At 35.7% G+C, this 15,877-nt stretch overlaps 1 long non-coding RNA gene across 1 annotated transcript; it reads left to right on the top strand.

Annotated features, from left to right (window-relative positions):
- The first annotated feature begins 1,978 nt into the window (after nt 1-1,978).
- Nucleotides 1,979-11,181, top strand: LOC143265014 (uncharacterized). The gene is made up of 4 exons (XR_013039054.1): nt 1,979-4,209; nt 4,417-4,499; nt 8,012-8,200; nt 9,743-11,181. It is a non-coding gene; the product is annotated as an uncharacterized LOC143265014 (long non-coding RNA).
- Nucleotides 11,182-15,877: the final 4,696 nt, after the last annotated feature.

Here is a 15,877-nt window from a genome sequence, read left to right as displayed (position 1 = left end):
GTAAGGGGAGTAAAATCGCTCGGATCTCGCGGATTTTCGGATTTTATGCTTCTTAGACATCGTTCTGATACGTCTGTTACCCCGAGTACGTTTCTTCCTCCTTGCTATGCCGACGGACGTTGTCCCGCGTGGAGCTTCCCTTATCACCCAAAAGTCCTTTCAGGCTATCGTTCAAAGACGATTTATGGTGGACAGTGGTTAACTCGCTGGGAATACTAAACCGCTCTTACATGCTCGTAAATTTTCTTCTTGGGATTTGGAGCGTTGCTGGTGTAAATTATCCCCTTACATTTTGACGAGTCTGACTCGTGACGCACTCCTACCTCGGTCGTCGTCAATTTTACTCTATTTGTGGGAATGAGAGAATGACGCTGTCAGTGGCCGACTGACCGAATGTCGGTAATTGATCATCGATAATAAATGTTAATCGTCGGTAATAATATTGTAAATTGTTATAAGTTATCGACAGTTCAAGACGTTGTAAGCGAGCGGGCTTGATGTGTGTTTTTAAAAAAGAAAGGAGCGTTGTTTATTAGAAACCTGGTCGTAAAGGGAGACGCATTAGAAAAATAGGCGTAAAAGTCGTGAAAGTTCGGTGTTTATTAAAAGATTGTAAAAGTCGTTTTATTTTAAAAGTTCTATGTTTTGCTAAATAATGTTACAGTTAAGTTTTGTTTGTTAATGTTTGTGTTCAAGTTTTTTCCTTGTTAAATAATAAAAGGAGTTTTCTTTTGCGCAAAACCAAATCAAAACGGTGCAAAACCATTCTTATCATTTTAATTCCTACATATTAATACGCTTTAATTTGGAGTTCGAGTCTAATTATAATTTGCGTAGTCAACGATTGAATAATATTTCAATTTTCTTTCTAAGTTCTAATATTGTAATTAGGCAGTTCTGACTGACGCACCTGACAAATACGTCATAGTGCAAGGGGTTAAACTTGCTGTTATTGCAAAATTGTCGTTAAAATGAGGAAGGTAATGTGACATGATCATTAAGTATGGCAAATGTAACCATATGTTGGTAATAGACAGACGCAGCAAGTTCTAGGTTGACATGTCGGAGGTGTATGTTTAACATGGCTGTTGAAGGTTTTATTGATTGTGAAGTCGATTCACATTGATAGGTCTTCAAATTTGTACTTCTACACATTTCGACATCCTCAGAATCCTATGACCCCAAATCGATACGTACCTAAATCGCTACATCCTCAAATTTGTACACTCCTGGAAACCTATGTGTCCAGATATCTGTGTCGCCAAATTGCTAGGTCCCCAATTCGCTACTTTCTCAAATCCCAACGTCACTAAATTGCCGCATCCCTAGATCCCAACGTCTCCAAATCGCCACGTCCCTAAATTCCTATGTTTCAAGATCCCTACGTCCCCCAATTCCCACGTCCCCAAATCGCCACGTCCCCAGATCCCAACGTCCCCACATCGCCACGTCCCCAAATCCCAACGTCCCCAGATCCCAACGCCCCCAAATTCCTACGTCCCCAAATCGCCACGTCCCCAGATCCCAACGCCCCCAAATTCCTACGTCCCCAAATCGCCACGTCCCCAGATCCCAACGTCCCCAAATTCCCACGTCCCCAAATTGCCACGTCCCCAGATCCCAACGTCCCCAAATCCCTACGTCCCGAAATTCTCACGTCCCCAAATTCCCACGTCCCCAAATTCCCACGTCCCCAGATCCCAACGTCCCCAAATTCCCACGTCCCCAGATCCCAACGTCCCCAAATCCCTACGTCCCCAGTTCCTAACGTCCCCAAATCCCTACGTCCCCAGTTCCTAACGTCCTCCAATCCCTACGTCCCCAAATTCCCACGTCCCCAAATTCCCACGTCCCCAAATTCCCACGTCCCCAAATTCCCACGTCCCCAAATTCCCACGTCCCCAGATCCCAACGTCCCCAAATCCCTACGTCCCGAAATTCCCACGTCCCGAAATTCCCACGTCCCCAGTTCCTAACGTCCCCAAATCCTTACATCCCCAAATTCCCATGTCCCCAAATCGCCACGTCCCCAGATCCCAACGTTCCCAAATTCCTACGTCCCCAAATCCCCACGCCCCCTAATTTCCTACGTCCCTAAATCCCTACATCTCCAATTCCCTATGTCCCCAAATTCCTACATCCCCAATTTCCCACTTACAATTAACTCAACCCAAAATCCCCAAATACCACAAATGTCATCAAACCTTGCAAATACCAAAGCACAGCATGAACCTAAATATCTCTAACATCTATGTAAACCTAAACATCTCTAACATGTGTCTATGTGATCCTAAATATCTCTAACATCTATGTGAACCTAAATATCTCTAACATGTGTCTTAAACATCTGACTAATTGCGAGAGGAATTTGATTGTGGAAACGAAAAGAGTTTAGCTAAATTGACCGATACAAGAAGAAAGGAGAGAGGGTCGAAAAGTGGAGCATGTAATCCCCGGATGTTATTGGGATTTCGATCGCGCCTAATTAATTTGTAGGGACGTTAGTAACGCTGGTGTCACGGTAGAGTCCCTCGTCGACAAAGAGGACCGACGGAATCACCATTTGCTATTAACGAAATTGAAATAATCGCATGAAAGCAGAATTCTCAGCATCTGTTACGCTGATATAATCCTGGTTAATGAATAACAAGCTAGGGATAATGCATGATAACTGTTTTTATGATTGAAGAATTCTGTTTGGTGAAATGAGGTATGGAGGACTGTTAAATGAACTATTGTGACGATGGTTTTTACATGTTTTTCACTAAATTTGGGGATTTATATAGAGTTGGGTTATGTAGTTTGCATGTTGATCTCAGGTATGTTAAAATGAGCATGTGTGTATTAAATGAATTATGGTGACCGTGTTTTTTATCGAATTAGATGGTTAATGTGGAGTTGCATTAGGTATGTGAATCTAAGGTGTGTTGCTATGTGGAGTGCATTAATAAACTATGGTGACTATGTTTGTTATTGAATTTGGAATTAATGTGGAGTTGGATTATGTTAACATGTATGTTGATCTAAGATATGTTAAAATAAACATGTGTCCATTAAATGAATTATGTGTGGTGACCATGTTGTTCACTGAATTAGAGATTAATCTGGAGTTGGATTAGGTATGTTAAGCTAACGTATGTGAACCTAAGGTATGTTGAGATGAACCAGTGTGGATTAAATGAATTATGTGTGGTGACCATGTTGGTCACTGAATTAGAGGTTAATCTGGAGTTGGATCAGGTATGTTGAGCTAAGGTATGAGAACCTAAGGTATGTTAAGATGAACCAGTGTGGATTAAATGAATTATGTGTGGTGACCATGTTGGTCACTGAATTAGAGGTTAATCTGGAGTTGGATCAGGTATGTTGAGCTAAGGTATGAGAACCTAAGGTATGTTAAGATGAACCAGTGTGGATTAAATGAATTATGTGTGGTGACCATATTGTTCACTGCTTGGAGGACTAATCTGGAGTTGGATGAAACATGTTGCCCTAAGGTATGTTAAAATGAACCAGTGTGCATTAAATAAACCCTGATGACCATGATTTTCATTGAATTGTGGATTAATCTGCAGTTGGATGAGATATGTTAATCAAAGGTATGTCAAGATGAAGTGTGCATTAAACGAACTATGTCTAACGACCATGATTTTCACTGAATTAGGTTATTAATCTGAAATTCTATCGTGTTTATTAAAACCTGTCCCACATGTTAGATCTACTTATTTATGAATACTGAAGAATGACATCTACCTATAAGAATTTAAAGAACATAACCTTGTACTCTACAACATAATCTTGTACCCCACAGCATAACCTTGTATCCCGCAATAATAATATATACCATCCAGCAACCATAACAGTCCCACTTAAAAGCTACAAATCGCACCAAAGAAAAAATATTTCTGAAACAGTTATCGCGGAGTAAATTATCGCTCCAAACGAGAAAATAGAGGAAAATCTAGGGTAAATGGTAAATAAATGAAGCACCGCTCGACCCGCTAACTGTACACGCGCACTTGAGCGATAAATTGTCCGAGTTTATATCATATTCACCGCAGAAACGCGAATCCGTGTGCATACGATGACACATACAACACATGGCAAAGCCACAGGAAAGCACGGGAGGGTAAGAGAAGTTTTGAGAGCACTACGAAGTATAGAAGCTCATCGACGCGTCAAAGTGGTCTCCACCAATTTCATAGGGAGGTGAGCAAACAGGGGTTCTCAAACCATTCTTCCATTTACCTACATATGACATTCCAATTGGAATTAAATATTTTCTCGCGAAATTTATGTGTTTCACGATTTTTTTGTCACAAGGAAATTAACGTGGGTTATATGATGTGTAACGTGGGTCCATTTTTGCGTTTATGTTCGATGTCAATTTTAGTGATGTTGTTATTTTAATTTTAGTTGCTGGTGGTTATTTTTGGAGGGCAATAATGTTTAATAAAGATGCAAGATTAAAAATAAAGGTGCAAGATTGAGACAGGTGTGTAAGTAGATATTAAATACCAATTTAATAGTTAGTTAAGTTTACTCATAACCATAATATACAGGGTGTCTTACAGTGTCCCTGAAATGGTAGCTGACGTGATTCTGAATAAGATTTCCCTTTGCAAAAATGTGATTCGAAGCTCCGTTTTTGAATTATTAAGGAAAAACACGGACCAATCAGAGCGCGCGTGCGCGCGCAGCCGCCAGGCTCGCAGCTGTCGCTCTCGCGTCTGCGCATGCGTAATCCTCGCGCTCTGATTGGTCCGGCGTTTTTCCTTAATAATTCAAAAACGAAGCTTCACACCCCATTTCTGCAAAGGGAAATCTTATTCAGAATCGCGTCAGCTACCCCCCATTTCAGGGACCTACACTAATTGTGAAACACCCTGTATAGATGAGATTATATCGGTGATATTGTTGCAAAGATTTGTAATATTTAATTATTATACATTGGACCTAATTATTAAATTACATGTTCTAGTAGACTGTATCTATCTTCTAGCTATTAAATTATATCTTCTACTAGACTGTGTCTATTTTCTAATCATTAAGTTGTCTTCTACTAGACTATCTACTATGAAATTATTCTAGAATATTAGTAATAAATATTAATTGCTTTTGTAAAATATTTATTTATATGCTACTTAATTGTCGTTCCAAGGAAACCTTCATGCAATTACATCCATTTTATAAATTTGTAATAATACAATTTTATCTACTGTTTTCGAGACATATTGACAGTAGTTACAGAATGACATAAATGATACATAGCTACAAGCAAAGCCATATATATTTAAACAAGAATAGAATAATATCCATAACAGATAGCTACAAAAAATTATATAAATATTTCAAAATAACGCAAAATATTAAATATTTAATAAATGAACAGTATTATGAACAGTATTATGTATAGTATCGATAACAGTTTGATATCTCCAAGAACTGGACAGTTAAGGATAGCGATTATGGTAAGATGAAGGTTGCAGCAAGGTGGCACCTCTAAGTAACTCGGAATTAGGATTAAAGGTGGCCAAAAATTAAATCCTTATCTCGGCAGAGCCGACAAGCACGGGTATGGGGTGTGAAAGGGGTGCGAGCGGTTAAGGGAAGGAGTTCTTAGGGAGGTTGCTGTTCGCTGTCTCTGCAGGGTTGCTTCTTGAGAGGGCGACTCTTAATCTGACGCCAGCGTTGCAATTTCTTCCCATTAGCGGGCTCCTTCGCGATTAAACATTTGCATAATCTCGGGACGCTTGTTATAATTCGGAGTCATAATGTATATTTAAGGGCGTCGCGGGGATCAGCAATTCGCCAGTCGCCCAGATTTCGACGTTTTTTATATCCGGTCATGTTATGTGCACTAATCTCTTCATGTCTTTCAAGCATTCGTACACTTGCTTTGCAAATTTATATTTGCACAGTTTTGTATTGACTCAAACTTACAAATTTTCATGTTTACTACTTTTTGAGGGTTTATAAATTCAGAGGAAATATAATCAATTCGTTTCACAATTTCTATTTTGATGGAACAAACTAATACACAAAAGTAGTACAAACAGTACATTATAATAATATTCCGTCGAGTAAAATTACTTTGTAATAAGCATATCTATAGTCTTGAGGATTGCACCCCTAACGAAAGAAATAATTAATAGTAAAATTGTATGAAGAGAGTTAAGCCGAATGGAGTCATTGACATCATAAGGTCATAACTGCTTTTCAATAGAACCATACTTGCATATTGTCGCATCGAACTAATTAACCCTCTACAATATGCAGAGCAAACTAATAACGCATCAAGTTAAATTTCCGCTTTCCCGTCGAAAAATCAGCGAACGGATTAAAAAAACACCGATCCGATTAATTCGTAGCGTTCCAGGTAATTGTCCTAACAATATTTCTGTTAACTTTCTGTCGGAGACTGAGCTCGTTTAATGCAGATTACAGACGAATCTTAATGAAAGCTAATGGGATTTATAGGGGCTGCGAGCAAATAATGCTGTTGCGTAATGTACGTGTGCAATGGTATCGCAGTTATATAACCTTTCGATTATGACGAGCGTCGATAATTTCCCCTGATATCGCGATATTCGATGAAATAGTTCGGAGCCATTCAAATGCATTTTTGCCAGGATGTGCAAGAAGACAGGAATATTTAAGGTGGAATTCGTTATGAACATATATGTTAGCAATTAATATTTATTAATAATATTCTACAATAATTTCATAGTAGATAGTCTAGTAGAAGACAACTTAACGATTAGAAAATAGACATAGTCTAGTAGAAGATATAATTTAATAGCTAGAAGATAGATACAGTCTACTAGAACATGTAATTTAATAATTAGGTCCAATGTATAATAATTAAATATTACAAATTTTTCCAACAATATCACCAATATAATCTCATCTATACAGGGTGTTTCACAATTAGTGTAGGTCCCTGAAATGGGGGGTAGCTGACGCGATTCTGAATAAGATTTCCCTTTGCAGAAATGGGGTGTGAAGCTTCGTTTTTGAATTATTAAGGAAAAACGCCGGACCAATCAGAGCGCGAGGATTACGCATGCGCAGACGCGAGAGCGACAGCTGCGAACCTGGCGGCTGCGCGCGCACTCGCGCTCTGATTGGCCCGTGTTTTTCCTTAATAATTCAAAAACGGAGCTTCGAACCTCATTTTTGCAAAGGGAAATCTTATTCAGAATCACGTCAGCTACCATTTCAAGGACACTAGTTGTGAGACACCCTGTGTGTAGTTTTTGGTAATTCAAGATTTACTTATATTTTATTTGTGATTTTTTTTAATGACATATAGTCAGATGAACCAAGTATTACTGCTTTTCGTATATTCAAGATTTATTTGTATTTTATTTGTGATTTTTTAAAAATGACATGTGAGTCAAATGAGACAACTATTTGTCAAGTATTATTGTTTCTGCTAATTCAAGATTCATTTGTATTTTAATTATGTACATTTTATTTGTGATTTTTTCTAAATGACATGTGAGTCAAATGAGACAACTATTTGTCAAGTATTATTGTTTTTACTAATTCAAGATTTATTTGTATTTTAATTATATACATTTTATTTGTGATTTTTTTTAAATGACATGTGAGTCAAATGAGACAACTATTTGTCAAGTATTATTGTTTTTACTAATTCAAGATTTATTTGTATTTTAATCACCTACATTTTATTTGTGATTTTTTTTAAATGACATGTGAGTCAAATGAGACAACTATTTGTCAAGTATTATTGTTTTTGCTAATTCAAGATTTATTTGTATTTTAATTATGTACATATAAATGAATTAAAAAAACAGAAATCCGATAAAAATACTGCATTTCCTAATGGCAGAGAAAAAGTTTCTGATAAAAGTTTCGATACCTGTTGCGTGTCGTATTTTCCAAAAACCAAATCGACAAAAAGAGGGTGAAAATAACGGATCAATTCGATTCCGGCAATATTCCACGGTTGCAAACTTAATTACTTTTGTTTCCGTGTTTAAAGGAACTATCGCAACGGGACAAACAAACAGTACAAAGAGAGGAGCATTTTAGTTGACTGAAAACGAGAGGACGATTGATCGAATGAAACAACAGCAGCAGGAAACGAGAAGCAAGAGCAAACGTTACACAATGAAAACCAGTCCCGTTCCACCTCTGGACTAATTGAAAATGTTTCATCGTCTAAATTAATGTAAATATTATTATTCCTTTCCATGATGGCGCGTCGCTTTTTCGGATAATCGCTTCGGACGATAATAAGATCTTTTCCTCGACGACCCCGCGCTTCAACGTGTCGTCGCCGGCTGTGAAGAGACACAATTTCTTGCCCGAAAGGTTCTTTAGTTTTAATCTCGTTACTTAAATTCTATCAAGGGGATAACACCTATTAATTCGTTCCCAGAATGAACTCATTCAAGAAGCTCAACTTGTTCGTGATACGACATTGTCAGAAAGGACCCTTCGAAATAAAAGAATACGGAATTTCACCCTTTGGTAATCGATTAAGACTTGATGTTTCGTTTACAATTATTTTTAGGAAAATTATTAGCTTTACTTTATTTTTCAGGTCACTCTTTTTATGTCCTTCGTGTGTAGGACAGATAATTTTCAAGCTTTCTAGGTTCACATGATTTGGAATTATAATTTTAACTTGCTTTGTATTCCATATTACTCCAGATCCCAAATTAGTCCACATCCCAAATTAGACTAAATCTCAAGTTAATCTAAATCCCAAATTACTTCACATCCCAAATTACTCCACATCCCAAATTAGTCTAAATCCCAAATCAATCTAAATCCCAAATTACTCCACATCCCGAATTAGTATAAATTCCAAATCAATCTAAATCCCAAATTACTCCACATCCCAAATTAGTCCACATCCCAAATTAGTCTATATCCCAAATTAGTCCACATCCCAAATTAGTCTAAATCCCAAATTACTCCACATCCCAAATTAGTCTAAATCCCAAATTACTCCACATCCCAAATTAGTCTAAATCCCAAATTACTCCACATCCCAAATTAGTCTAAATTCCAAATCAATCTAAATCCCAAATTACTCCATATCCCAAATTAGTTTAAATTCCAAATTAGTCTGAATCCCAAATTAGTTTAAATTCCAAATTAGTCTGAATCCCAAATTACTCCACATCCCAAATTAGTCTAAATCCCAAATTACTCCATATCCCAAATTAGTCTAAATTCCAAATTAGTCTAAATTCCAAATTAGTCTGAATCCCAAATTACTCCACATCCCAAATTAGTCTAAATTCCAAATTAGTCTAAATTCCAAATTAGTCTGAATCCCAAATTACTCCACATCCCAAATTAGTCTAAATTCCAAATCAATCTAAATCCCAAATTACTCCACATCCCAAATTAGTCTAAATTCCAAATTAGTCTAAATCCCAAATTACTCCACATCCCAAATTAGTCTAAATCCCAAATTGCTCCACATCCCAAATTAGTCCACATCCCAAATTACTCCACATCCTAAATTGCACCACATCCCAAATTAATCACTCTATTTTACCTGTTATTCTCTTCTTATGTCCTTCATGTGTATGCTTCACCTATAATCTCTAACGAATATTAATTTTGCCCTAAATAATCTCAATCTTCCATTACATTCATTATTAAAACAATCCAATTCAAAACCTTCCAACAGCATAATTTTGGCAAAAATTTCTAGGGTTTCTCTACGTATCTGAAATTTAATTATTTCTTTCAGATTCTCCGGTAATTGGCACTGACATGTGAACCGCAGCTTGCCGGACTTCAAGGGATTATAAGATTACAAGCTAAGTTTCCAGATTAAGGGGATATAAACAACTTTGTAACCTACACCTGCATGTCTAATTCTGGGTTGATAGAAAATTTAGTAGATGAAATTTTTATGAATTACTTCAGAAGAAGAATGTGGATATTTGGCAAGCTTGAGGTGAGACGGGAAATTTAATTATTGAGGCTGTGAAGTTATGATCTAGAGGTGTGTATGTTAATCTGTATGTTAAATAAAGAGTTTATGTGAAATTAAGTGAAATAATTTTTAAAAATGTACATTTGTTTAGTAAGGTGTGAAGGAGATTTAGTGTGAGACATAAGCAAATTTGAGACAAGGTGAAATTCTTAAGATTATTGAATTTAATGAGGTAGATAATTTTGAGTCTATGTGAATCCACATGATTTGGAATTTATTTGACTCCACATAATTTTCAATCTTCCTAAACTCATGTAATTTTCAATCTTTCTAAATTCACATAATTTTGAATCACAAGTTTAACTTGTTCTATATTTCAAATTACTCCACATCCCAAATTAGCCCATATCCTAAATTAGTCTAAATCCCAAATTACTCCACATCCCAAATTAATCTAAATCCCAAACTACTCCACATCCTAAATTAGTCTAAATCCCAAGTTAGTCTAAATTCCAAATTACTGGATATCCCAAATTAGCCTAAATTCCAAATTACTCCACATACCAAATTAGTCTAAATCCCAAATTGTTCCACGTCCCAAATTAGATTAAATCCCAAATTACTTCATATCCAAAATTAGTCTAAATTCCAAATTACTTCACATCTCAAATTAGTCTAAATCCCAAATTGTTCCACATCCCAAATTAGTCCAAATCCCAAATTGTTCCACGTTCCAAATTAGTCTAAATCCCAAATTACTCTACATCCCAAAATGCTCAAACCCCAAAATCCACAAATCCCAAATTACTCCAGATCCCAAAATCCTCAAACCCCGAATCTCTCCAAATCCCTGGGTCCACAAATTCTGAAATCCACAAATCCCAAAATCCTCAAACCCCAAATCTCTCCAAATCCCAAACTCCTCAAACACCAAATCTCTCCAAATTCCAAAATCCTCCAAATCCCAAAATTACTCCAAATCCCAAAAATCCTCCAAATCCCAAAATCCTCAAACCCCAAAATCCACAAATTCGAAAATCCACAAATTCCAAATTACTCCAGATCCCAAAATCCTCAAACCCCGAATCTCTCCAAATCCCTGGGTCCACAAATTCTGAAATCCACAAATCTCAAATTACTCCAAATCCCAAAATCCTCAAACCCCAAATCTCTCCAAATCCCAAACTCCTCAAACACCAAATCTCTCCAAATCCCAAAATCCTCCAAATCCCAAACTCCTCAAATCCCAAATCTCTCAAAATCCCAAACTCCTCAAACACCAAATCTCCAAATTCCAAAATCCTCCAAATCCCAAAATCCTCAAACCCCAAATCTCCCCAAATCCCAAACTCCTCAAACACCAAATCTCTCCAAATCCCAAAATCCTCCAAATCCCAAAATCCTCAAACCCCAAATCTCTCCACATCCCAAACTCCTCAAACACCAAACTCTCCAAATCCCAAACTCCTCCAAATCCCAAAATCCTCAAACCCCAAAATCCTCCAAATCCCAAAATCCTCAAACCCCAAATCCCCCAAATCCCAAAAATCCAAAACCTTTCCCCCAAATAACACCACAAGAATCCCATTACCCCCTCCATCTCCCAAACACCAAAAAAAATTCCTCACCAAATCCCACAATAAAACAGTCCCGTCCAAGAAAACGTAACACAGCGTGTATAGAATATTCTGAGCGGATTAATGAACTCGGTACACGTATTAGCAGAATTTTCACCCTCATTTTGTCACGTTATTGCGAGACGAGCTTCCTCGTGTTTCCTGTGAACCAGCGTTACCCAGTTGTACAAACAATTAAACTAATTGTTAAAGTGATAAATACATATGCGCGCCCAGTATTCCCGGAGGATCGATATACTCCGTGTGTACACGGGGTGTACCTGCCTACATACTCAACTATATAGCAAACATGGTGTTACAAGAGCTTCTCCGAGTGGAACGTGTTGTTCTTACTCGTAATGTGAACACACGTAACATCGCCGAGAGAGAGAGAGATCATTGGATGAAGAGATACGTGAAAGACACTTGCATTATAAATACAATGCCTTCGTAAACATCTTTCTATTTATTTTCACTTTATTTCATAGTTGGTGTTTTTGTTTAACTGTTTATAAAATCTTACTTGAAATTTTTGACTGAATTTTTTTTTTGATTGAATGCAAATTTTTTTTTTAAAGAATTATTGTATAAATTTCTTTCAAATGTTCTTTTAATGAAGCATTACATAATTGTCTTCAAATATTTTTTTTAATGAAACCTTGTATAAATGTCTGACTCCAAATATTTTTTTTTAATGCAACATTGCATAAATGTCTTCCAAATATTTTTTTTAATGAAGCCTTGTATAAATGTCTGACTCCAAATATTTTTATTTAATGCATAATTGCATAAATGTCTCCCAAATATTTTTTTTAATGAAACCTTGTATAAATGTCTGACTCCAAATATTTTTATTTAATGCATAATTGCATAAATGTCTCCCAAATATTTTTTTAAAGCATCATTGCATAAATGTCTGTATCTAGCATAGGAAAGTTTTTCATCGAAGATATAGAAACGGAGTATCCAATTAAACGGGATCTAATTATATCAATCATAATTATATCCCTACAACTTGAAAGCGAGATAAACGGTGCTCGTAACGACAAAGCTCGTTTCATTGTCGCTCAGTCCCCTTGCACTCCAATAATTAATTTTTTAACGAATCAGGTAAATTCCAAGCGCAATCCCCCTTGTTAATTCATCGAAATGTTTATTCAACGTTCCACGCATACTTTATCCCACGTTTGTAAATACACTATATGGTGGAACGTACGGATGACAACGGGTTTACATCGTGCCCGATGATTCGATTGAAAACGCGATTATTCCGTTACACGTATGTACTGTCACAAACACGATGTTTGCTCTTGTCGTGGAATAAGTTGCAATTTTATCACATTATTTACATTTCTTTGGCTTGATTAGAATTTTTCATTTTTCTATTCCATGAAATTTAATCTATAAACCTGTAACGACAAGATTTATAAAAGGGCGAGAATTCAGAGAAATGATTTAAATTATTTTTTAAAGAAATTCTATCGATACCCTTCTAAATTTTTGGACATGAAGAATATTGTGTTAAAGTAACAAATAAAAGCAAACAGAATTTTATGCAATTTATATCCTTACAAAATTTATCATCAGCCTAACCTAACCTTGCAAATATTCTAAAATACTTAAATTTCTAACCCAAACTAACCTTGAAGAAATTCTGAAAGTACTTGAATTTCTAACATAACCTAACCTTGCAAATATTCTAAAATACTTGAATTTCTAACACAAACTAACCTTGAAAAAATTCTGAAAGTACTTGAATTTCTAACATAACCTAACCTTGCAAATATTCTAAAATACTTGAATTTCTAACCCAATCTAACTCTGCAAAAATTCTGCAAGTATTCGAATTTCTAACCTAACCTAACCTTGAGAAAGTTCTGAAAGTACTCGAATTTCTGTCATAACCTAACCTTGCAAATATTCCAAAATACTTGAATTTCTAACCCAACCTAACCTTGCAAAAATCCTGGAAGTACTCCGATTTCTAACCTAACCTAACCTTGCAAATATTCCAAAATACTTGCATTTCTAACTCAATCTAACCTTGCAAAAATTCTGCAAGTATTCGAATTTCTAACATAACCTAACCATGCAAATATTCCAAAATACTTGAATTTCTAACCCAACCTAACCTTGACAAAATTCTGAAAGTACTCGAATTTCTAACCTTGCAAATATTCTAAAATACTCGAAATTCTAACCCAAACTAACCTTGCAAAAATTCTGTAAGTACTCGAATTTCTAACCTAACCTAACCTTGAAAAAATTCTGAAAGTACTCGAATTTCTAACCTAACGTAACCTTGAAAAATTTCCGAAAGTACTCGAATTTCTAACATAATCTAACCTTACAAATATTCTAAAATACTTGAAATTCTAACCCAGACTAACCTTGAAAAAATTCTGAAAGTACTGGAATTTCTAACATAACCTAACCTTGCAAATATTCCAAAATACGTGAATTTTTAACCTAACCTAACCTTGACAAAATTCTGCAAGTACTCGAATTTCTAACCTAACCTAACCTAACAAATATTCCTCCATTAATGAACGCGCCGTAGCAAAATCGTGAAATTAAGAGTGACTCGTTAATCGACGTTAAGCTGCTAACCAGGTGGAGCCACTTAATTATTTATTTGGATTGTATCGAGTTAATGAAAGTGCATCGAACGATAGCGGATTGACATGCTAGATGTGTGGCGGAGTTCCGTGGAGCGTGGCGAGATATAAAAGGCAACGAAAATATCAAAAGGCTTTTTCGAATTTATCGACGTAGGCGTAAAGCAATTTCACAGCAGGGAGCAGAAAGCAGCTTTCTCAATAAAGCTTCGCTGGGAGAGTGCGATATTTAATGCTCAGTCAATCGTACAGTGTATTATACCGACACGTAAGTATCTGTCCAAAGAAAATTTTTGCAGTCGAACAAATAGGAAAACTGCGGTGCGCATCTTTTGTTGGTAATTCGATTACTGGGCTATGTTAGAAATTCGATTATTTTGGAATATTTATTAGGTTAGAAATTCGATTACTTTGGAGTATTTATTAGGTTAGAAATTCGATTACTTTCGAATATTTATTAGGTTAGAAATTCGATTACTTTCGAATATTTATTAGAAATTTGATTGTTACGGAATATTTATTAGGTTAGGTGGGTTCCGAAGACTGACTCCAAGCGATTACTTCCTTTCTAAACTGAAATTAGGTATAAAAGGAACGTTTGACACTGTTACACGAGTCCCAGTAGCTCTAAGGGTGTTTGAAGCGATTCCAAACGACATAAAAAAATCTATATTAAAATAAATCTTCTTATTTAAAAAGTTTCCCGACATACTGTGTGCTTTTGCAGTCGGAAGATTTCATATGAAGTTTCCGATTTCCCAAGAACGATTGCGGGAAAGTATTAATTACTGAAAGTACAAGTTTACGGAGGATCTCAATTATAGCTTGAAAGACTGAACCATAAGAATATATCGTGGCAGGTTAATGAAGGCGGAAGAAGGAAGATATCCAAGCTATTCAGGAAGCGAAGCACTCAAGAAAGTTAAGTTTACAATCAGGTACGTTGAGAGGAAAGGTAAACCTACCGTCCTCTTACAAGTTATAACCACCAGCCACGGCTAATGGCTCCGAGCATCAAATGACACGCGACAAAATAAAATGTCCCTTATAAAGAGCTTCTTATTTCAGAAGGCATCACGCACATGCTGCTATAGAAAGGGTTTTTAAAGACGTTCCCGTAATGGCAGCTGCAAATGGAACCCACAAATTTATCCTTACGTTGTTTCCTATCGTTTCAACCCTTCGCTCAAATTTATTTACCCTCCTCCTTCTAACTATTTTATTAGATATTAATAAATATTTGATAGATATTATTTGTTTATTTCTTGAAATATTTGGACTTGAAATATAGATGGACGCTTTAAGTTTCGAACAAGTGGAGAACCTAACCTATAAACATTTTTAACGTATCTTTTCTTCAAAAATTTCATTTTTGATAAATTCATTTTAATCATTATTTTGATTGTAAGATAGTAATAGAGTTATTTGATGTCGAATAGTCTTTCGAGAGTAATAATTTATTCAGAGTAAAAATTATGTGAAGTAATAATTTATTTATAGTAAAAATTATGTGAAGTAATAATTTATTTATAGTAAAAATTATGTAAAGTAATAATATTTATCCAATATTCATAATTCACAATTATTCAAAAAATTGCAATGGAAATTATGTCAAGTAATAATTTATTTAAAGCAAAAATTATGTGAAGTAATAATTTATTCAGAGTAAAAATTATGTAAAGGAATAATATTTATCCAATATTCATAATTCA

The sequence above is a fragment of the Megachile rotundata genome, chromosome 8, assembly GCF_050947335.1.
Source record: "Megachile rotundata isolate GNS110a chromosome 8, iyMegRotu1, whole genome shotgun sequence".
NCBI classification, from domain to species: domain Eukaryota; kingdom Metazoa; phylum Arthropoda; class Insecta; order Hymenoptera; family Megachilidae; genus Megachile; species Megachile rotundata.
Note: the sequence above shows the minus strand (reverse complement) of the source record. Positions and strands in the feature narration are given on the sequence as shown.